This window comes from Drosophila guanche, unplaced genomic scaffold (genome assembly GCF_900245975.1).
Source record: "Drosophila guanche unplaced genomic scaffold, DGUA_6, whole genome shotgun sequence".
NCBI classification, from domain to species: domain Eukaryota; kingdom Metazoa; phylum Arthropoda; class Insecta; order Diptera; family Drosophilidae; genus Drosophila; species Drosophila guanche.
The window spans coordinates 3,799,390-3,823,383 of record NW_022995750.1 but is presented as its reverse complement, the minus strand read 5'-3'; the positions used below and the strand labels follow the sequence as shown (position 1 = coordinate 3,823,383).

At 44.5% G+C, this 23,994-nt stretch overlaps 2 long non-coding RNA genes across 2 annotated transcripts; both read right to left on the bottom strand.

Moving 5' to 3' along the window:
- Positions 1–7,857: 7,857 nt before the first annotated feature.
- LOC117586351 lies at positions 7,858–12,975 on the bottom strand. Its single transcript, XR_004573993.1, has 3 exons — positions 12,939–12,975; positions 8,153–8,577; positions 7,858–8,086 (listed from the first exon to the last, which is right to left on the bottom strand). It is a non-coding gene; the product is annotated as an uncharacterized LOC117586351 (long non-coding RNA).
- A 3,596-nt stretch (positions 12,976–16,571) lies between these two features.
- On the bottom strand, positions 16,572–23,407 carry LOC117585968. The gene is made up of 3 exons (XR_004573961.1): positions 23,360–23,407; positions 22,902–23,295; positions 16,572–16,584 (listed from the first exon to the last, which is right to left on the bottom strand). It is a non-coding gene; the product is annotated as an uncharacterized LOC117585968 (long non-coding RNA).
- Positions 23,408–23,994: the final 587 nt, after the last annotated feature.

Sequence of the window (23,994 nt, the reverse complement as noted above, 5' to 3'; positions counted from 1 at the left end):
CCATACGTGATTTCATTTTGTGTAGTAGAAAAATTGCACAAAGAAACTTATGATTCCATTATTTATGGGAGCACTATGAAGACCAGAGTAGTAACTCTATCTAGGATGGAAACTCCTCAAAACTATCCAAATCTCACTGGAAAATGATCTCCAACCAGAACAGCGTTCCAGCATTTTCAAAATATTGCTAACTGTGTTGCATGTAGATGTATCTACATGAGCCTGTAGTTGTGATGCATGCCTACCACATTCCTGCTACATTTTTTAGTGGCGCCACCAGGCCTAATTCCACTAAACCCTTTATATTTAATCTGCCTACAGCAAACAAACAAACAAATAATCACATTTTTTGTTTTAAATTTTAATAGTGTTTAGGCTTCAAGTGTTAAAACGTTTAACAAGTATATTGACCAAACAAAATATAAATTCTAGCCAAGAACACAACCAAAAGCAGTGCATGGGCATGTACAGAAAAAAAAGCAGTTCAAGAACTGCTTGCAGACACTTTTCTGCTGAAATGTTGCTGGGGACTATGTTTCGCGACATTCGTCCGTGTTCTGAGACATTTGCATAGATACATGCAGCCGCATTTTTAAAATAAACAAAAACTGCACTTAATAAAGGTCTACAAATAATTAAAAACTTACAAAAGTGTAATTTTGCACACCTTTAATTCTACCATTCGTACTGTTTACGTTACGCATAAAATACATTTTTGTATGAATTAATTCAATTCGTAAGCCGTCGCTGATGATGATGGTGTATATTTGTATCCATTAGCTAGATCTAAGCTTAGATACTACACGGAGTTAGATATGTACATAAATATGTAAATATGTTGTACATACATATGTCTCTGCTCTGTTCTTCTTTTGTAATCAGATTTCATATCAGTTTCCCTACTTTGTTCTCCTAATTACAGACTCACGAATCAGTTTTCACAGTCCCAGACAATACAGAGCATACATGAAGAAGTACCTATGTAGGTACACACGTATGCATTCATATGTACAGATATACAGATGAAATAAACTTCAAAGACATCCGACATTTTCTTGTCTGTTGCGTGAGTCGTGAGCGTGAACCGGCAAAGGTTTTGTATGGCGGCGGCGGCGGCGCCTATCTACAGCTGTTCCTCAATTAAAGTTTTGTATGGCAGAGACGAGCGGTCGCGTCTCCCTTTCCCGTTGGAGTTCCTTCTTTCCCTTTGGGTTCCCCCCATTTATGCGGAGTGCCGTACAAATATGGCGCAAGTAAACAAAAATATCTGGAAGATACAATTATACGCACGCAATTCGTCAATCAGAACGACATTTTTCTTTTATTTGCTCGCCGGTCATTAAGAGTCCCCCCCCCCCAGCCCGCAGTCCTCCCAACAAGATAAACCTGCGCCTGGGAATGGGCGAACGAGTAATAAAAGTGCCGCAAGGCAGTATTTTCTTGCTTCCATTTTTGTTTTGGTTTGGGTCTGGGGTAATTATTGTTTGTGTTTGGGCTTTGGTTTTGGGGGGACTGGAGCTGCATATCTGGGGATTCCTTGAGCAATTATACGAGTAGTTCTGTTAGATTATGTTGCTCTCTCCTTCTCAGACGGAACTTACCCCTCTCTCTCTCTCTCTCTCGTGCATTGTCAAGAGAGTCGCACAAAAGGTAAACTAATTAATTGATTAATGGCCGCGATCACACGCTTTATCACGCAAATTAATATTATTCAATTTAAAACTGACTTAAAGTCGTTTTCACCACAACTAAGAGTTGTCGCACCATAATGGCGCCCATTTGTTTGTCCCACGGAGACAGAGACAGAGAAAGAAGCGAAGAGATCGGAGGAGAGAGCAGGACAGGGAGAAACCAAAACAGTCAGCAAGATCCTTTTGAGATCTTTATCGCCTCCAGCCGCTCCGACCATCGATAGTCGCTGGGCATGGGCCTGGACTTGGGTCTGGATCCGCTCCGATCCGAGCCGATCCCCCGAATGAATCAGTTGCCGCTTGTCACATGCGACCAGGCCGCAGATAATGCCAATGGATCGCATAACTCAAATCTGCCTTTCGGGGCTCTTTCGCTCTCTAAGCGCTCGGCTCGGCTCGCTGGCTTGGGCTTGGGCTCGGGTGCACATGAGACACACAACACACACAATTAATTGAGCTGTTAAATGTAAGTCTCCAAGAAATGAAAGGGAAAAATTTAAATTGACATCCCAATTAATATTTGGCTCGTTTGCATGTCGCGACGTTCTGCAGGTCCCGAATACCCACAATACTTGGAACACATTTACAGGTTCTACAGGTTTTCCGCTCTGTGAAATCCCCCCGAGAAGTGACCCAAGAAATCGTATCGATTTCAATCAGCTAGGTGTGGATATTTCAATTTCATTTTCAATTTCTTGCTTGATATTTTAAAATGGTTTACGTTGAAGACGCTTTGAGAAGAAATGGAACACTGCTGCTCCATCATCAGATATTAAAGTTTTCAAATTGAAATTACTCAACTCTCCCCACAACTACAATGAGAATTAAAACCAATTAGATGATGGTATTCCTCCATAGATTAATACATTTTAATTACACGCTTCGGTTGGGTTCAGTCGGGCCTGCTCTGCGATATGGATTGGTTCCACGCAACGTTTCGGGAATCAAATATGTATAATGAAAACTTCAACGCCGTTGAGCAGGAGGAGGGTTTTGTGCAGCTCTGACGGAATGCTGTCTAGGGCAGTCGTCATCGTAGTCATCCACCAAGTTGGTAGGCATTTAAGGCACTGCATACACGCACAACACACACACACAATACAACGACAGGCACACACACAGATACGGCGAGTCCGAGAGTATCCTTTTCGCTTCTTTCACTGGCTTTGGCCTCCCTTCAGGGGCGTAGTACATGATAAATGTCGACGAATTCGTCAATGTCAAAATCAGACTGTTACAAAGCAGCAACGGCTACAGTCCACAATGTTGCAAAGAAGGGAACGGAATGGGTCGAGAACGGGAAGGAATCGGGAACAGGAGCGGCAACGGGAGCGTAAAATGAGAACGCGTCCAGGATGCGAGCAGGAGCATCCCAAATAACAATAACCAGAGAGAGAGAGAGAGACGCTTCACATGACCGGCCTGTACCGAATCCCATTTCAATACGAACCAATATTCACTTCATATTTTGAGCGATATTTACCCCGGTTCCGGGTCTGCAATTTTGGCCAAAAACCAATCCAGAGACAATTCCGTGTGCAGTCCATGCAAATGCAAAATCATCGAGCGGAAATTATGTTGACTAATTGCGTAGCATTAATTCTGCTCCTGGCCTCATTCCTTGCTCAAGGAATATGAGTCGATGTGTGTGAGCAAAGGCACTGGCTAGAATTGAATTTGATATGCTCCATTGGCACCTTCCACACACACACACACACACGCACGCAGCCAGCAGCTCCTTCCTGCCTGACTCCGGGATAAAGTAATTAAATAAGTCGGTGGGTGCTGCTGCAGCAGTTTATTCTATTAGTGGCTCAAATTCGATCTGCCAAAAGGTGGCAGAAGAGCGGCAGTGCCAGTGGATTATCGAGGATAAAAAGGGGGTAGAAGATGTTGCAAGATGTTGGCTTTTAATCACTTTTACTTAAAGCCGAAAGATTTAATGTTGCACTTGCATTATAGCCACAGCTTTAGCTACTTGTAAATATTTTATTTGTCTTCAAAATAATACAATAAAAGCACTTTAAAGGTTTATCTACATTAAACAAATACCAATCTCAAATAAGCACAAAAAAGTATGACAATTTGATCGTAGACAGAGAGCCCCAGCAAAAAACGAACAAAATACATACGAGTGTCCTGTGTGTCCTGTCCATTGGTGAGTATTTTGACAAATGGCCCGATTGGACATTGAAACATTTTATCTGCCATGTCGTCGATGGGGCCAATGGGCGTGGGACGGCATGTGGCATGTGGCATGGGGGTGGTGGGCCCTGGGCTATGCGTTGGGTCAGTGCGTGGCATTTTGGTCATTTATATGGACACTCGTCCTTTTTCACAGCCAGTTGGTGTCGCTCCCTCTCTCTTGCTCTCCCTCACTCGCTCCTTCTCTGTCTCTTTCCGCACACATGTGTGTGAGGGGCAACAGCCCCACATCCGTAGCGAACCAGAACCCAACCAGAAGGGCCTCCGCCTTCGGGAGCACATCATGGCGAATGACAGATTAGCAAAGTCCCAATGGACATTTGTAACCGAACTGCAGAATGCCGGCCCCACTCGAACTGGCAGCCCATGTGGGCGGTCAGAGCAGCTCGAGGGTTGGATTCGAGTGTAATTTAAATGGCCTGTCCTGTCCGGCTACCAGAACGCAGCATTTTTGACCGCTGCCCACCTTCGGGTGGGTGTGCGGATGGGAGGAAGTCCCTGGAGACGAGACGCCGCTCGCCTGGACGCTTCTTATCGGCCGTGATTACTTTCTAATCCGTGGCAGCATCAGGAGCGGTCCACGCGTTGACACAAACAAATGACCAACAGGCAGGACAGGGCAGGAGTCTGTAGCTTGGAGCAGGCGCAGGAGCCGGAGCCGGAGCCGGAGTCGGAATGACAGGGCACATCAAACGGGTCAGAGTGAAAGGTATTAATTGCTATCGCCATCGACCAGGTAGGCTGGACCAGCACTAGTCCATCCTCTCTGTGGTGGGTGAGAGTGTTTTTAATGTGAAAGCAATTTCAGCAAATCCCTCGTCAAACGAAAAAGCCGCTCAGGCAGGTCCTGCTGCTGGCAGGTACTCTTCGTCCTAGTCGTACATGTGGAAATTCTTTAGTTATTATGACCAAAGTGGCCATAATTATTTTGATGTTGCTTCGTAATTAGTGTTCGATCAGCCACCACCCCGGGCGTCGAAATGGAGAGTGAATGAAGAGCGGGGAAGTTGGAAAATGGGAAAAGGGAAAGTGAAAAATGGCATTTCATGCGTGGCTGCCTCAACAGGGGAAATTACGCACTTACACTCGTACTTTGGGCTGTTGTTAATCGAAAAGTGAAATTCGTTTGGGAGAAACTAATTGCAGTCATTCGCTGCAATGCAACAAAATGGCCTGCCACCAAATGGATTGGACAACGGGAGGGAGTGGCAACAAATTACAATATGCTGCAGATGATCTATGTGGCAACAGGAGATACATTTACAGGCGGTGCCAATGGGGCTTTCGTTTCAAATTACAATCAGCTCGAGATGATTCTTTTAAGCTTCATAATCACCTCAAACTCTCGTACATTTCCATATTTTAGCAACTTAAATGTCTCTCAAGGCTGCAGGGTATCGTTTCCACGGCCACTCTGATCTTTTGCCATTTGAATGCGTAACTCTGTCGGCATTTGAATAATGGCCGCAACTCCCGTTGACGAGCACAACAAATTTCATTGCATCGTCTCATACTATCAATGTCGGCAATATGTCAAATATAACAGCAGCAGCCGTGGCAGCCGTGGCAGCAGCGGCAGCCATTGGGTGCACAGGGGGGCATGTGGCAGACAACGGGAGTGGCTGCAGAAGCTGCCTCAAAACGTTGCACCAGGCACCGGCAGAGGCGCATAAAAATTCATTTTGAAAACTTCTCCCCCCTGTGTGTACGCCTGCCCCGATGGCGCTCCCGCATGTGAAGCAGAAATTAATAATGACGCGAACAGCGACGACGGCGCGACGAGGCTATATAGCTATATATCTAGATGCTGTCGGGTGGGCAGAGGCATCATCCAGCCAGAGATGACAACGTGTTGGGAGTCTGGAGCCAGACCAGAGATGACTGGCAATACTCCCGTGACAAGTTCGTGCCACGCTGCCATCTGCGGCCTTGGTTGCCATTGCAATTGCAGACATCAAAGACAGACCCCAACGCGTTTTGCCTTTCGCCATTGGCTTGTTTGAGTGACAGATCGTTCTGCTGGCAGCTTTGAAGTGGAACTGAACCCCTGACATGTCTGAGGCAACCGTTTAAGATATAATTAACTCGGAATTGGCAAGGCATAAATGTCGCATCGAAAGACTTTCAATATTCAAAATAAAACAAATGACAAACACACTTTCCCAATATGTAAGAATTGTGTTAACAGCAAAAAACTAATGACAGATGAATCAAAAAACTTTGTCCACTGACAAACCACTCAACTCATTGACATTGAAAAGAAACAAAGAGCCAGAGCCCAGAGCCCAGAGAGCCACACACAAATTAGATTAATTTGGGCAATTTGAAGTTTCGTTGTAATGAGTTTTGTCGGTCGGTCACTCATTTAGACCTCTGCCCAGCTCTGACATTTTTCGTTCATATCATTTCACTTTGTTGTCTTAATTTCGAGGGTCTGTCGGCCACTTCTTTTCCTCCATTATTATTGACATTTGTGTCCGAGTGTGTGTGTGTGGGGCCCATAAAGGAAAACTCAACTCAAACACAAATTTTTATTCAGCTTAGAATTATAATATTCTCTTCCCCTTGTTCTGTTTTGGTTGCTTTATTTATTTGACTGCCCGAAATGTTGAAGTTGCCCATTTTTTGAGTGCCAGTGCTCCGAGGCGACATCAGTTCCGCATTCACAGATTCCGACTCCGTTGCAGTTGCATCTCCCCGAAGATCCCATGCCATACAAGAAGGGGCGGGTGGGGGTGAGCATGTTTCTTATTATTTTTCGCTGATTAATCGATTGTCGGCTGCGTGTCGCTGGCTCTCCCTGCCGCCATATGTCATCCCCAGTGCGCTGCAGCGTGATTCAGACACTTGTCACTGGAAAAATGTAAACACGAAATGCATTTATGTAGAAAAGAAATGTAAAAAAACGTATCTGAGCAAAATGCAAATATCTCGCATTCAGCAGTAGTCTGTGTGTGTGTGTGTGGGAGAGGGGAGGCGGGTGGCTGCAAATAAAAAATTGTTTGACATGGAGCGTTTCAGTTGAGAGACACCCGCTCGGATTTGGAGAGCCATTGCATAACAGTATGTTGAATATTTTAAACTTTTGGCTGTGCTGCAGAAACGATTGCAAATTATGCTTCTTGAGTGTAACTAATGGATGATGGTGTCTAAGTAACACGAAAGTACCTAGAGGAAACGACTGCTTCCGAAGCTCCTAAAATTGGATCTAATTTACATAAATAATTCTGGAAACTATGACAAAAAATAGAACTTTAAACATTTGCAAATTATTTAAAATATATCAAAAGTTTTCTTAGTTCCCATCTTTTTCCATTAGACTTTACTTTTCGTGGCTCCTGTACTCGTGGTTGCTGCACGCGCCGGTCCATGGGCCCGAGGCCAAAAGCTTCAAATTGGAAAATGAAAGCGAAATCTTGCGCAATTCCCAAATGCTACATTTTTAGTGAAAAAGTCGAGGCTGGGACCACGGGCATGGCACAACCACACGACGAGTCAGCTCAGCGCCATCATCCCAGCTCGGATTGGGTTGCCGTTGCCTCTGCCCCTGCCCCTGCCTCTGCCTCTGCCTTGCGCATTGTTTTCCCAGTGCTGCCCTTGCCCGTGTCTCGGGCTCAGGCTGTTTCCCTGCGGGCTGTGCTGCTCCGTTCCCCCCCTTGGTTTCAGATCCCGGCTGCTGCTGCTGCTGCTGCTGCTGCTGGCTCGGTCTGTGCTGCTTTTGATGATGATGGCATTTCCTTTGGTAGTTGCGTACGTCATAGATTAATGACAGCAATTCATCAAAATCACTCGATGGACATGACGAACAGCCGAAAATTCAGGAGAAGAAACCGAGGCCAGCAGTCCCTAAAGAGAGCAACAGAGAGAGCAGCAACTTTTTTGTTCTCTATTTATTTCTGCCTTGTGAACATTTTTTTGCGTTGCAGCTTCTGGAGTTTTGCTGTGAAATTTTATCAGCAACCACCACAAAAAATAAATGAAGAGTAAGCCAATATTGCGGGATTACTTAAAGCCATCTGTGCTGAAGAAGTGGGGATATCGGAGAGGAAACACTGTCTGGATACTTTTGCTATCGGCTCAGATTCAGGGGCGTCAAAGTGCATCGCATCGACGTGTCGTGCTGCAGACTCAATGATTAATCAATTGCCGGAAGAGATGGCAACTCACGGCAAGGTCCAATGACAGCGTTTCTATGAATAGAAAAGAAGAACTCTTCACATACTTACACTTACACTTACACTTACACTTACACTTACCAACCAGATCGTTTGCCATACCACTTAGCATGAATCCGGCATTAGTGTGGATGCCACTTGAGCTGTGGGCAGGGGCATGCATGCCACGTTCAATTAACAACAAAAGTGTGACTGTGACACATCCTCGGGGCACGGCACACAGTGCCACACACACCTCTTCGTCTGCATCTTTGAGTTTTTATTCAAAACTCTTGTCTGCCGCTCGACGGACGGACAGCATTATCGGCAATTGATTAATATCCATTGTCTCACAGCCCCCTCACGAGCATTCCCAAAGTATATGTTCGTGTTCTCCGATCTCCGATCTCCGATCTCCAACTCCCCTTTACTCTCTCTTTGGGCGAAGATCTTATTCTGAATTGTGTATTTTGTCTTGTTCTTTGAGAGGTTTCGGTTTCAGTTTCGATTGTTTCCTGAGCATATTCCTGAAAATAAATGAGAGAGATTTGTGTTAAAAATTTCAATATTTTTCAACTATTTTTAGTAGCTGCGAATTAATCAAACGAATATTTCCCTGACAAGGGATTTCTGCCTGTTGTGTAATGCAATCCTTTGAGTACAATATAATTGTTTTTTAAGTACCGCACAAATTACTTAATCACGTTTCGCTGTAGCTCTGAAAAAAGCCCTGGGCCTAAGACTCGAGACTCCGCCTGAGATTCCCACTTCCTGGGGGACGGCTGACTGGGGTCCTGGTCCTGGCGATTATTCGTCTTTTTTGTTTGATAAATGTTTTTATCACCGCATCGAGTTCATTCATTGCCGGCAGCGCTTAATCTGAATGCCATCGTCAACTGATGGCAGCGCATTAGTTTGCCACGGGCCACGGGAGATTGGGGTTGGGGTTGGGGCTGGGCTTCGCTAGCGGAAGTTTCATTACAGTTTGTCCTGGAAGGAAATGAAACGAATGCCTGCCCGGAACAGCCCCCGTCCCGTGTCCACGTTGGAGGCGCTGAAATCGATGCGTATCTTGAAGGATGATTTGCGGCGTGCGAGGAGCGGAGCCCGACGCAACCGACGAAACTTTCAGTTGAAACTTTTTGAAAACCATAAAATAATTAACACTTGATTATTATTCGGGGAGCTCTCTCCACGCTCTCTGTCTGTCTCTGTGTCCAAAGTTTTGTACAACTTTGCTTAAGTGTCAACATGGGTGACATCGATTTAATTACCTCCCCGCCCCAGCCGAAACTTTCGCCAAAAATAAAAAAAAACAATTTCGTTGCAATCTAAAAACCGATTTAGACTTTTGTCGCTGTCAGCAGCAAGTGGGGATTGTGCAGCGATGGAAGATGCAAAATTGTTGCAGTGGAATGGAATGGAATGGAATGGAATGCAAATCTCAATTTATCAAATTTCAACACTCTTAATGGCGCTTCCCCTTGCCGCTCCCTGCTGTAGCGCCTTTGTTCTTTCTAATAAACTTAAGTGCAAGTTGCATGCCCCAACGACAAAGGGAAGTGGAAGCCAAGACAAAAGACAAAGCAACAAGAATAAAAAATTAACGTCAAACAAAAGAAAATCCACCATTATTATGTGCCACGCACACACACAAATGGAAATAAAGGAAAGGAAAGCGGTCGACTTCGATGGGGGGTTTGAAAAGTTCTGGAAGAGAGGTGACAATGGAAGAGAAGCAGAGTAGAGTAAAATAGTTGTGGATACTTTTACAGTCCTTCAGAATCGATTTCGTAACTGAAACCCTTAATCTTTCTTCCATTATACTCCCATTTATATACGAACAGATGCCTCCCAGACTCCCCTTTCAATAAGAGCTTTTCCTTTTCGAATACTGGCTTCAACTCAACCATATGAACCACTTATAATTCCTAACTTTGTGTGCAGATCACCACAATTTTGCATTATGCAGAATTCTCACAACTCTTTGTACCACCCAGGGGCCAGGACAAAGCGTGAAAAATTCAGCTTTTCATCCCCGCCAGGGAAATTCTTTTCGGGCAACCATAGTTCTTCTGTGTTCTTGCTTCTTTTTGGCTGCGGAGAAACAAGGGTGACATGATGGACAGACGTCGACGTTTTTCATCAGCGCTCGTCATCTTGTGTCATCGTCAGACCGGGACCGGGACCGGGACCGGGACTGGGACTTCGACTTTGACTTCGACTCTGAGCCATGCCTTGCCACGCCACGCCACGCACAATTGTGCGTATGGCTGCCTTTTCCCCTGGCCGCCATTCTTTCTTTCTGTGGCACTGTGGCAGTGGCAGTGGCAGTGGTGGTGTGGTGCCTGAGTGGTTGTTGCTCCGAGGGCTGCCATGGTGGTGGTGGTGGTGGTGGTGGTGGAAGTTGTGCGTATTTTTGTGTCACATTCCAATCTATATCAATCTTGTGTTCGCAATGACGGATGACATTTGTCAATGTCAGACATTTTCGTTTTCCATTTGAGCCTCTAATGGCAGACAGGCAGGAGCACACACACACAGGAAGCAGGATGGCAGGACTACAGCACAGGGCATGGCACACAGGAGCACAGGGTCCCTGGGCCAGCCTTAAAGTCAGCCTTGCCACTTGCTAAACTCAGAACAGGGCCCACTCCCACGCCTCCCCTTCGAGGACGCATGAGTTTGACGAATCTGATGTCAAATATTTTCCTTGTTTCCCTCATTTTTTTATGAAAAGCATTTGCTGGGAATTAGAATTGGCTTTCTCCCCTCAGGAGCATAGCTTTTCGGGGTGGCAGCTAACTTCCCCCCTCTGCAGCGTGTTGGGTTGGTGTTTGCCAGGAATCTGTGTGGCAGGAATCAGTAAATGTGTTTGCACTAAGTGTTTTCGATTCACAAATATTTGCATTCCTGTCGGGGTCTCAGCACTGCTATGATTTGGGGAAAGTCTGGGGGTTCCAGGGAGTGTTATTAGCTTGTATTTTGATAGATGGGAGAGTCACTTACTATTGCAGGAAAAATACTCCTTCACATTGACCCATCAACCCATGAACTCATGCGACTGATCCCTCCTCCAGCGTTTATCCAACCCGAAATCTATATTACACATCACCTCTTGGAGCGGGATTGAGTAATCATTAATCACTCAATGCTAAATGTTTAATTCCGCAGACGGGCTCCATGTCAAAACAAACACTCGACATCATTCAACATTAAGTAATGATAAGACCAGAAACCTGCGTGTTTCCCTGACCACTTCGAACGCCGGACTGTGGAATATGACGAAGGACTGAAACAATGATCAGCAGCTCAAAGGGAAGAGGAGGACTCGAGAGTAAACAGGAACCACCCGCAAATCAACGGCAAGAGGCGACAAACAGAAAACTGTCCAAACCGAAAACAGAACCAAAACCATAACCAGAACTGAAAAAGAGCCGCCGTTTTGTTGAACATCATTAATAACAAAATACAACGACGAGCCAAAGGAGAGACTGGGAATCGTTTTGGGATTAATGAATACTCACGAGAAGGAGAGAGAGAGAGGTGCCCCCGCCAAAGATGTGCTAAACGCACGTCCAGCCCAAGTCCAAGGATCCTGCTGCTGCTGCTCGAGGCGGAAATTAATGAACTTTTGTTGAAACGCATGCCCCGAAATTCAAACCCAAACACACAAACACACAAACATGGAAATAATGAAAACAAAGCAACCAAAATGCATAAACAATTGAGTAAGTGTGATGATTGGGAGGCATTTCCCCATTCCCCCCAAAATCGAAGCTGGAACCACATAGTCTGCCTTGTTGGAGACTTTGTGTATCCTTTGACAGCATTTTAGTAGACTTGATGTCGACGTGGCCTCTTGCTAGATCGATTCGAATGGGCAGGGCGAAGAGACTTTGATGATTGATGAAGCCCAAAGGTGAATTTCACACCCAGCGGATATCGCACCGCACACAAATCGAATTAAAGAGACACAGCCCCAAAACGATTGTAAATTAATTGTTCCAACAAATTCTGATAAATGATTCACGCAGTAATGCAAATTTAGACTCGAATAAAACACAGACTCGGGGACTCTTAGACTTTTCTCTTTGTGTAGTTTCGGATGTGTTGCTCTCCGCTAAAAATAGATCCACACGTGATAAATGATGTGCCGAAGAACGGCTTCAAGTGACGGTGGCAATTATGCGAGGAGCCAACTGAGGCCCAAATGACAGGTCGATTGAGTTAACGTTAACGCTAAACGCTAACGCCTGCTGCAAAGGGAGGATGGGGACTCGGATTGGGACTGGGATTGGGATTGGGAGGAGTTGCTGCACCACCACCAGCTACCAGCTAATTTTAGTGGCTATTTCTGTAGGAGCTTGTAGACCGCCGATCGGCGAACGATCGATCGCCAATCATTAATAATCCATTGGAACAAGCTCTGCCGAGCAGCAGCACCAGCAGCAGACCAGCTCTTAGGTCTTTTAGGTCTTTTAGGTCTTTTGTGGAGCGGAGCACGAGTGTGCCAGGGCCAAACAGGTGTGCCTTGATGGGGTCTCCTCTCCTGCTGCTACGCTCATCAGCTCGGGCATCCAGCCATCCAGCCATCCAGCCAGCCGTCTCTGTCTCTTGCTGTGTCTCTGGGGCTTTCAGAGAAAATCGATCATCGTCACGCCGCTGCCAGAGTCGATTAAAGTGAGCGAATTTTCATTACCAGAATTCATTTAATTTTTTTTGTTCGTTGAGAAAAGTTATAATTAAATATCCCGTTGATTGGGTTGAAGGAATTCAGTACAAAAAATATACGTCCAGACCACACAGAAAATTGGTAATAGAAATTGTTAATAGAAGGGGCAGAAAATGATGTCTAAAGTTAATGGAAACTGAAACTAAAACTTACAGGAGCAGGAGACAGGAGCCACCGATTGTGTCAAGAGTGAAATGGAAACTGATCTACGGCTGTACGGCCGCACATTTCCATTCGCATCTGTCGCTGACTTGGTCTCTGATGCCATAAATCACTCACACACAAAAGGATAAAGTCAAAACACAAAACAAACAGACACCCATCCATCGCATCCATCGAGTCCATGTCCCTGTCCATCCATCGCATCCATCGCATCCTTCCACCCACGCGGCGAAAGGATGTGTGCGTATGCAGAGTGAAGTTTTATGACGGTCATTGCCTGGCGATTGACATTTTGAAGGACATCGACTACCTACGGAGCAAGGATTACAAAGGATTGCCGAACAATTGTATGGCCAATATTTGCATATCAATTCGATACGCCATTCCGAGCATGTCAAGGACATTCCTACTGCTCAACACACACAATGGACAACGCAAAAGTCCTGGGTGAAAAGTCAACAGAGAAAGGGCAAGGGGAAGGGTGTCTTTCAGCATTGTTCTGCTGCAATTGAAGGCCATGTGTTGAATACCTTCGAGTTAAGGGGAAATTGTCAATGCCTGACTCCTCTTCAAAAATGCAACTGGATGGATGGGAACGAGAGGCTCTTGGCCTTCGTGCCGCATGAAATGGTTGCACATTTGCATAATTATTGTAATTATCAATAAATATTCATTAGTGTGAGGCAGATGCTTAAATTTAATTCGCTTTTAATTAGCCCCATAATAATTACACTCTCAACCAGCCAGCAGCAAGCAGCAAGCAGCAACAAGTTGCCCGCATTGTACGAGGATGGGGTCATAATGGATACTTTTTGATAGCTAATGGGGAGAGAGGTGTATGCCATCATACTTTGTACTCATTGCGCTGATAATTTGTTTAATAAAATACTTATACTTTATTGAATATTTATACTGAAAGAGTCAGAGCTCTACAGAGTTCTTCAAACATGAAAAATCGATTTCAAAATGCTATCTCTGCAGACCAGTAGCCTTTGTTTTAGGCCACCAACTTACTGCATTTGAAATGACCAAACGACCAAAACTTAACCTTTATTTAAATCATTTCTTACCCCGAAAATGTTGTAATTAAAATGGAAACAGTAGTGGGGGGGAGAACCCTAGGCGAGGGAGCCCCAGAACCAGCCATTGACCTCAGGCAGCTGAGATGGAAAACAGGTTTTTCCGAATCATTTGTGACCCGTATAGGGTGGGAGAATGCAGGCGATAAATATTCTACCTGTCAATGGATGAGTATGAGCGCTACCTTAATGGCATCCGAGAGATAAACCGACATTTGCCGCTGCTGCTGCTGCTGCTGCCTTTTGATTGTGCATTGGGTGCCGGTGGAAAGACCTTTCTTTCCCTTTCCAAAATGGTCGGTCGATGGACGCTGACCAGAAAAGAAAGGCGAACAAAAGCCAACAAATTCAATTCAGTTCAATGGTTTTTTCATACACATTTTGGCTCGGCTTCACTTAAAACGCCGTTTTCTATAATAACATGAATTATTTAGCGAAAAAAATAAAAATTACTCGATGAGTGCTGGAGCAGGAGAACGGAGAGAGAGAGAGAGCTCCCAAAAACACGCACTAAATGGGGCACAGGAAGTGTTTGTTGTTTGTTGTTCGTGTGTGAGTGGAGCAGTCTGGGGGTAATGGCTGTGTCAACAGGGTGGCCCCTGGCCAGTCGCTGGTGGCTCCAGGCTGCGGACCTGGCAATGAAGTCATTAAAATTTCACCCTTATTATGGCTTTTAAAGTGATTGCAAAATGAGTAGCAGCAGCAGCAGCAGCAGGATAGGGTATGAAATGTCTTCATTAAGCATGCATCAAATTTACGATTAAGTAAAAAGTGCACGCACATTTTCCTTGTGAAATAATCAAGCCAACTCCTCTCTCGTGCTCTCTCTCTCTCTCTCTTTCTCTTTATGTGGAAGGTGCAATGAAGCAATTTCCTGTAATTGCCACCATTCTTGTTAATCACACTCCACATGTGGAGGCAGAAGGTACCCAGCACACATCCAGTAGCCAGTAGCCACCGAGAGAGAGAGAGGCATCCAAGTGCAACAGGCGCAATCTGTTTCTGTTTTTGCGGCTGCCTTCTAAATACGCGATGAAATATTTATGAGATGCACACCATCTCGTGCTCCGTACTGAGGTTCCAGTGGGTTATCTTCACTGCTACTGGAGCCATCCATTCATAATTGAGGTCCTGTCTGCTGACTGGCGTCCAGGGAACTTCCGCTTTGCGCCACAAATCGATCGATTTAGCAACTCTTAATAATATGCCATTAAGTTTTCATTTCATCACAAAGGAAATTAATTTTTTTTGCACTCAAATTATTCAAATTGTTTTTCGGGATTTTTGCCAGAAATTTAATGCTACAATTAAGCCAAAGCCAAAGCCAAAGCCAAAGCTGGACAGGGGGATCATCTAGACGCCATATTTGGCACACAAAAGCGTCGCCATTAATTACTTTAATCAAAAGAGAGCTTTTTCCTTTTTCTTTTCGAGTTTTCAGCTTTATTTTTGTCTCTGGCTAATCTCTGTGGCACTCTCTCTGTCTCTGGCTGTACCCGTAATTTGCCACAATTAACGACTGATCAGCAATTAAAGTTGCATTACCACAGAGAGCCACAGAGACGGAGAGGCTTAATCGGCACCTGGCGGATCAGCGGATCAGCGGATGATGCCGCAAAAGTGCGTGGATAATAAATACGCCGCTTCATGCGATCCATCAGTTTGGTTGGCCAGCCACGAGTACGGTGGGCCGCTGATTGCCGCTCTCTGGCGGGGACATTGCAGCGTGCCACATCAAAAACGAGTTAAGGCCTCCACCGCACGGCCGCACGGCGGCCACTCGCATTTGGTGGATATTTCGTGGCAGTTTCTAATGATGATGATGGCGCAGAGTAGATGCCTCTGGCACATCCACAACCACTTATGGAGTGCAGGTCAAATGCGGCTCTAAGCAAAGCTTTAAATTCCTATCCTTAAACCACATGTTGCTCCACTTAGGATATTACAAAAATGTACACATCCTTCTAGCCGGCTGGCTGGGCGCGCTGCTTTGCTTACGGGTGTAGTAACTAGTCAAGATTTATGGAATTTAATTTCCTGATGCTGCTTTTTCTGCGCTGCCAGCCATGGCCGTGTGCCGCAGGATGTAAACCAGGATGCAACGGATGCGTGGCCATGTGGAGAGTGACATGTAATATTCGCAGATGCCACAGAGAGTGGGCGAGGCTGCTGTCAGCACATGTGCAGTACTGTGGAGGGAAGTACTGTGGAATATGGAAAATGGAAAACTGCAGAAATGAGGAATGGCTTTCTGTGTGCAGAGGAGGACCTAATAACATTAGAGGCCAACACCAGCAGCCGCAACTGTTACCTAAGCAAGGAGCAGCAGGAGCAGCAACAGTAGCAAGGGCAGGGAGAGAGAGAAAGTGAAAGTGCGCCTAGGGCTGGGTCGGAACGCGATGGCAGGCAAATTTCATGCACCATTGCGTGACGTGGAGGAGGCAAAAGTGTGCCGTCTAGCGGCAGGACACCAATGCTTGTCGTTGTCGTTGTCCTTGCTGTTTTGTTGTCCTCTCTGCCTAACAGCGAATGCCACACGCAGGCGGAGGCTAAGGAGGCTAAGGAGGCAAGGCAGGAGCCCAAAAAGCAAACGAATAATATATGAGTGCACTCACTCAAACTGACTAAATTCCCTCCCATCTGGAGCCACTACTCCCTCCCCCGCAAAAACCGAACCAAACCGAACTGAACCGAAAAATGTTTGCTCTTGATCGATTGCCGTTGAACCGTAGCGGAGGCAACGCACGCGTAACAAATGCAATCCTCCTTAAAAGCAGAAATGTGTCACACGGCGGCAATACACTCCCCTAGCCCCTTGCCCCATGACCCCTTCCCCGTGCACCTCTTCCCACTCTAATGGCTGAATCCTTTCAGTGCAGCTCCTTGGGCTCCGCTTCCTTTTGTTGGTTGTTCTCTTGGTTGTTTTCGATTTTTTTTTTGTTGCCTTTGTCGTCGTCATTGTCGCCATTGTTGATGTATCCTTGCAGATCCTTTTGTTGTTGCTCTCCTGCGTTTTTTTATTGTGTGTAAACTTTTTCTGTTTTTATTTTCCATCTTCTGCTTCAGCTTTTCTGCTCCTTTTCTCCTTTTTCCTTTTTCTGGTTCTTGTTCTTGTTCTTGTTGTGCAGCAAACAAAGATAAATTGGTTAATTTCCCTCACCCTCCCCCACCAGTCAGACATCAATCGATGTTCCTGTCTCTTTCCTGACTCCGCTTGCCATCTCCTTCGCTCTGGTAATGGACTTGAGTGAGCTTACGCATTATTCTATTTCCTTGTCTTACAGTTTTTGCCTTAGTTTCTTTGCGTTCTTTTGTAGCCATTAAAATTGAACAGGACATTGAATTAGTTGGGCAATTGACAGTTCGATGGGAGGGCATCTGAAGCATAAAGATATGGATGAAAATATAATAATAAATAATGAAATAGTACCACTAATTCAAGTGCGGAAAGGAGCAAAGAATACCCAGATATATCTCTCAAGTAAATTCCTAACGTATATTCCACCAGCAAAATTCTCCTCCTTCTATGCCCTCCAAGGTCTTCTTACCTTTTTTGATGCTTTGACTGGCAAATGGGCAAAGTCGCGTCTGTGATAATTAAAAGTCAATGTAGGGCCACACTCTTCAGCTCTCCGGCTGATAAGTATCAATGAGGTGCAACCTGCTAGATGTATTACAATCCATAATCGTTGCCAGCTTTGTTGGCAATTCGTCACTCAGCTCCAGCACGAGCAGCAACCGGAGGCACAGCAATAGGAAGCACAACAAGCGACAGGCAGACAGGCAGACAGACAGACTGAAAGACTGAAAGACACTTCATCAGAGTCGAAGGCCACAAGTGGAATATGGATAACTTTCGGAATAGAAATTCCGAGCTGACAACTGAGGCAGCAAGCAGCCTCATCACATCACATCACATCACATTCAGAGTACTTCAATTTCTACGTCTCCCAATCCCTAAATGAAGTTTTCCTGAAATCAGCTACCGGGGTTCCTGCATCCTCGCTCCTGGATCCTTTTTCCACGTTTCCTAGAACAAAAACGGGGCAAAGAAAAACACGGAAAGCGAAACGAAAACTGAAATACGGCTGCATCATTAAATTTAATATGATACTCATTTAATGAAATTGTTGCCGATTTGTTTTGAAATACACGCGCTGGCTCCCCACTCCCCCAACCCTATCACGGAACCACTCTCCCGCACTCTCGTACTCCTCCACATCCACCTCCTGCTGCTGCTCCTTCGAGTCTGACGCCTCTGCCAATGCGAAACAGTGAGGGAGGTAAGTCCCTGCCCCGGCTCAAGCCACGGCTTCAGCTTCAGTTTTCAGTTCTCCTGCCAAATGCGGGCGGACGGACTGTTGGATGCTTGTGGGCGGGACTGGTGATGGGGCTGGGGCTGGGGCTGTGGCTGGAGTGCAATATTGCGAACATGGCCGGATAATGACGACAACGCCATCGACGTGGCTGGCCTCCGCTGACGACTCGGAAGGAAATATGCACTGGCCGCAGGCTGTGAGGAATAACCACGAGAGAACAAACCAAAAGGGAGAAAAGGACAGTGTACACTGCAACGAATTGTGGAATCGATTGGGAAATAATCTAAATTCTTCTGATTGTTGAGAAAACAGTCTAGATTTGGCATTATTGGTTTTGTCATCAGTTCAGATAATTTTAATCGTATTTTATGAATATTTCATAATTCGAATTTGAAGATTCCTGATGCTAGATTGGTAAACATGATTTCTCCTCCGCTATTTCTCTCAGTGTAATTCCTGGCATCGTAGTTAGTGGCAAAAATCAGTCTAATGACAGCAAAACGTAAAAAGCTCTGAAAGTGTTAAGTGGTTCCTCATTAAACTTTATGTACTGCTCGGTTCCGTCTGTTCTGTTTGGTTCAGACCGTTCCTGGGACCCCGCACCCGCACCCGCACCCGCACCCGAACCCTTCCCAGCTCCTCCTGTAGTTTGTTCTTGTGTGTGGGCGGAGAATGAGGATGGGGATGGCATGGATGAGGCTTAAACGATTGCCCGACCAGCGTCATTAGCACTTTTAACCGCATATTAAATTTAGTAAAGCTCTGATTAATGGCCACGCACTTCATTTTTGTGCATTTGAGCGGCTCCAGGTCTTTCAGGTGGTCCCGCTCCTAACCTTCGGTATTGTATCCCATGTAGTGCCTGTTTGCTACCGAAAATCTTATCTTTCAATGAGTCGCGCAGACAAATGACACGTGATTTTATTTGATTTACTTACATCTGCAGCTCAATTTTCAGTTGACTTTCGGTGTTTCTTCTCTGCTCTGCTCTCCTCTCCTCTCCTCTCTCTCGCTTGCTTTTCTGTTGTTGCCATTGGCCTTTCTTATGGCCAACAGTTACAGATACAGTTTCAGATACAGTTCTCGGTGCTCTTCACCGAATGTCTGCTTCGGTTTGGGCCATTATTCGAAATGATTCGATCATTAGCGACATCGTCATCGGAGCAGTCGTGGCAGTCGTCGGTCTCCGGGACTGGGATTGGGATTGGGATTGGGATTGTTGTGTTCTTTGGGCATTACGGGTAATTACTGGAATGTTGTGACAACATTTCCCTCTGCCTTGTCTTCAAATTACTTAATTTTAATGGCCAGCAATATCGCACAAAAAGATTGAGATGTACGGGGTAGACTCGTACTCATAAGGAAATTTATGTGCACGATGTAGGTGTCTGTTCCCACTCTTTACCGACTGATTATCCCCCCAACAGACATCAACAGTTGGTGGCGTTAATTGAAATCGAATGCACAATCAGTTGTCTTTTGTCTCAAAATGGAGGGTTTTCTTTCATTTAAATTGGATGAGTCGGGATCCAGATGGAGTCATTAAGTTATTTATTCTGAGTTCGGAATTTTTCTCCTATTTGAAATCTCCTAAATATGAAATTCTTCCATCGAACGATCCCTTGTCCACTGATGGAAGAAGTTAATTCTGTGCAAGAAAGCAACAAATTGCAAAGAAAGTGCAAAATGGACACAACCATTAAATCCCTCCTATAATTGAAATATTTGATATAATTTAATAATGTTAGCCATCATAAAGATCATCAAATATAAAGAGTTTATTTGACTTCCTAAATGGTTTCAGAAATATATCAGCACATAATTATCCTCCTATTAGTAGTGAATATTCTCCAACCGTAGGAATTTTTCCCTTTTTGTAGTCAGTAATTTGTATAGAAGAATACCTCTAAAGTCGCTAGATATCCATTTAAATGGCACAAACCACTTGAAATGAGAAAATCCAGAACAGTTTTTCAATTTTTATAAACATTTTTATTATGCATTAAATATCAAATCAAATCACAGATGGCTTTCCATAAAATTAAGCATTTAAATAATTTGTTCATTTAAATTCGCATTTCGATCTCGAATCATTTCGTTTCGTTTCGTCGCACTGGCGGCACCGGCGGCACCGGCGGCAAGTGGTCTCCTCCGCTGCGTCGAAAATCATCCAAAATCGTCGGCAAATGTCTGCCTCAGCGCGCGGCATGGCGCATCTGGGCATCGGCAACAACAGCAACAACAACAACAAACAGCAATTGGAGCTGTCAAAACGGCGGCCATATTGAAAATCATTCAAGTATTTCGAAACTCGAGGGCGGGGCCACACGACGCGCATGCGGGTGCGGGTGCGAGCAGGCCGACAAGTGTATGCCACGCAAGTGAGTGCGTAGAGTGCACCTCTATAGAGCGGCCATGCCTGCCACATTCAGAGGCAACATTATGTTGCCTGTTCCGTTTGCTGCGCGATGCGCATGCGGTGTGCGTGGAAGAAGTACTGCTGTGCCGGTCCGAGCCAGCGACCAGGTCCGGGTCCAGGCACTTCGAAAACCATCGAAAACTTCGATGTCGAAATCGAAACCCTTGCGGCAGTGGCAGCGAGAGAGCGAACCCTAGAAATGGTTCTGTCATGGTATGGGTGTGCTCTCAGGTAGTTTGCGAGTGTATTGGTGCGCTGCGCTGCACTAGTGTGGGTGCGATCTTCGAATGTTCGAACATCGAATTCAGTTTCGACTCAAAACCGGACTTCGATTCGGGTCTCGGAACTGCTGGCTGCTCGCCGCCTGCTGCTTGCTGGTTTTCCAGAACTGGTTTGGTCTTGGGCCAGGTTTACCTGCTGCTCGAGAGTCTCTCTCCATCTCCATCTCCATCTGCAGTTCTCCCTTCTCCCAGCCATAATCATTCCTGGAGCCAGCGACAGCGACAGGGACAGGGACAGCGACAGCCATAACCACTGCATTTGGTTGGGCGGTTGCCCGAATCGCTTTTTGGGAGTTAATATTCTATTAGAGGCTCATTTGTGTGATTGCCAGCGCAGGATATGTGTAATGCTCCTGCTCCAGCATGTGAGCTCCATCCTTGTAATTGCCCGACGATTGTCGGGTTTCAACTTTTTTTTGCACTTTTGCACTCGCCAGGCAATTGAATTGGCAACTGGCAATTGGGCAAACATTTGATTTTGGCCCTTCTCTTGCAGTGTTTAACAACTCAATTGAAGTTTGGTTCTTCGTTTCTTATTATCGCTTCTCTCTCACACACTCATGATTTATGTGCCTCAAGCGGACTGCCTTGGACGCTCAATATCGCCCTGATGGATCACCGATCGATTGATGGATTGTGTGAACCCGGTCCCAGACACAGACACGCACTTGTCCGTCCGCCCGCTCGCTGATACAAACATACATAGATACATATGTACAGATGTATCTCGTAGTCATCATTATTGGCTCGAGTGGATTTCTGACATCTTGCTTTGTTTCCTACAATCATTCTCAGCCAGTTTCCAGCTTGCTTTCGAGTAATTAATGATTTATTTCAGTTTTTTTGAAGTGTTGTCTTAATTCCAGCGAAGTGATTATTGATAGTTTTGCTCTCACTCTATATATCTATCTATCTATCGCTCTCGGGCAAAGTGTGAGATGTTTGCAGTGTAGATACAGTTGCGATTGGCCAAAGAGTCAGATGGTTGTTGCATATTCCCAAATGAAAATGGCGATGTGTTACGGGAAGGTAACAATTCAGTTTTTAAAGAAATTTGATGCTAAAAGGTGAAATTCTTTAGGCGATTGTCTGTTAATCTATTTACTTTTATGCGGGAATAGTTGGTTGTAGTTATATTTAAATTAGGATTCGCTTTTGCTCTGCTTGTCAAACAAAAAGAAAAAATATAAAAACTCATAATAAATTGTGTGTTTAAGGCACCCAAAATGGTACCCATTTATATATAGAACTCAAACAATATGTATGAACAATGTCAGGTTGTTATAACAAATAATTCTATACATAATAATCTACGTAAAAACATTTCTCGCATGACTTTCTCTCATAATAATACAATATTTATCGCTTAATACAAAAATTGATGGATAATTTACATGAAATTGCAAAAGTTGTCTCCCACAGAATTAGGCATCTTGGTAATAACCCATACAACTCATTATCACACCCCAGCGAATATACAATTTGCATATCTAGATACTGCACATATAGATTAGCATACAGATATATTCCACCTCTAGGTAGAAATCTTGGGTTGGGCGTGAGGATTCTATTTGGGGGCAAACAAGGAACCATTTTTAATTAACTTCAGCAGACCGAAAACCAAATAGGAAACTCAGAAAACTTGGCAGAAAATCTTGTGGGAATAGCCATGGAATTGCAATATTTACATTCGCATCCGTGAGTACAAATTGGCAGCTGCTCAAGATCCACGAGACTATTTATGACAACTAGGGATGGGATGAGATGGGATGGGGTTTCGGTTTAGTGTACACTTTATGCAAGATCTTCATTTGAATCCACCTCAAAAATGGCATTAGCAGAGGGAATGTATGTACATACGCTCTCTGTGAATTCTGCTAAAATTATTCATTTCGATTCTGCGACATAAACGTGAGCACAGTCACTCGAATTCACTCGGTTTACAAATGGCCAGCAATTATGCAAACAATGCGAATTCAATTTGTTTGAGCTCCTGACTCGCTCGCTCGAGAGAGATGTGTATAGTATGTCCAATGCGGGTTACAGTGCGGGTGGATTGGAGCAGCTGCCGATCGTGCTGGCTGGGGTGCCTTAGCCTCAGTCTCAGTCTCAGCCTCAGCCTCAGCCTCAGGTGTCTGCTGCGTTGTGGCCATTGGTCAGGGGCTTTGTTAATGCCACTTGATTAATCGCTTATTATGATGTCAGATTAATAAGATCGTTTCATAAATGGAGCTCTCGACTTCGAAAGGCCTGCAAAAGAAACGAAAACTTTAGTTCTTTTTTATTATACAGAAATTGTCATTTTGCGGCTTACCCTCTGACATAATCATTGGCCTAGAGTATGGAGATCATTGTTTTCAACTGCAAAAACAAGAAACATATAATAATTAATACAAATTTTTCTTTGGAATAATAATTCAATGGACAGATTCACTTACTTCAACAAATATTCCAGATATTCAAATAAATAGATAACTGAAATCTCCCAAGAAACCCCCTTGTTTTGTAGAAGCAATAGAGGAGTTAAATTTAAATTTTTAAATACTATATTTTTATTATAAATATTACAAATAAAAACAAAATCTCATTTGTAATTTAATTATAGTTTTTCTTTATGCTTTTCCTGCGTTGCCGCTTTCGCAGCACTTCTCCATCCTTCACCTTCTCCTTTTGCTTCTCTTTGTTTACACTAAAATTTAATTTTTATTTACAACAAATTATTTAGCTTCCACATTTCATTTCATTTCCCTTTCAATTTCGCATAAATGTTTGAGTATATATATTTTTAAATCAACGCATTCGAATTTTGTTTCTTGTGAATTTCTACATTCTATTTTCCAATTATCTTTTCTTTTATTTTTGAATTGAAACTTAGTTTAGTTTCTTACAGAATGAGGCCGAAAGTTACGTATCTGGATTGTGTGGAATTCCCGCCTCGCATGGCTCCAT